Source organism: Penaeus monodon, chromosome 24, assembly GCF_015228065.2.
Source record: "Penaeus monodon isolate SGIC_2016 chromosome 24, NSTDA_Pmon_1, whole genome shotgun sequence".
Taxonomy (NCBI): Eukaryota; Metazoa; Arthropoda; class Malacostraca; order Decapoda; family Penaeidae; genus Penaeus; species Penaeus monodon.
The window spans coordinates 7502246-7503114 of NC_051409.1; positions in this window are offsets into that span (position 1 = coordinate 7502246).

The following is an 869-nucleotide window of genomic DNA, read 5'->3' on the forward strand; positions in this document are numbered from 1 at the left end:
ATCTAAGGTGTGCTGTCCATGGAAGCATTAATGATCACACACCAAAACCACGGCTAGAAGCTTGGTGACTACAGGAAGAGGTCTCATGAGGAGACTTACTTCTCCCAAATTAACCCCAATATGAAAACAGTAAAATATATGAAAAAGAAATAATGGCCCAAGAGGCTGGCCTAGGATAAAAACAAATATAAGCACACATACATAAAAATCAACGGAATAATGCCTCCTTCTAAAGTCCTGAAAAGAGGTATCTCTAGTGGATGCTGACCAGTAATAGATAATATCACAGTGACTCATAATATAATATAACACAATGATAGAATATATCACAGTAGTCAGTAAAACCAATAACATTAAAACAAGCAATTTCCTGATTAGAAAGTAAATAACAAGGTCCAAATTTTCTTTGCTGGTTGAGGGATAAATAGTGGCATTTCAACAGTAAGCAAATAAACAAACAATTGCTTACACAACCGCCAACGAAGCAACAAAGCACCTTACCAAAAGAAGAAAATACAATAGTTTGAGATATGGTTAGATGCAAAATATATAGACTGATAATAAAAGACATTGAATAGTTAAGAATAGTGTAGATATTTACATGTATAGTGAGAACGAGGACAATATGGTGGAAAGAATTTACATAAGCTAAATAAGTAAAACAGATTATTTAACAAAACAGGTTATTTTAAAAAGTGTATTTCATAATTAGTTTAATAATAATTAATAATCAATTAATGAATGATTAACAATATTTAAACACATTCATAATCTGTTTAATAATACAATATTATATAAAACAGATTATTTAATATGGTGGAATGAATTCACCATAAGCTAAACTAGCAAAACGGATTATTTAACTTCTC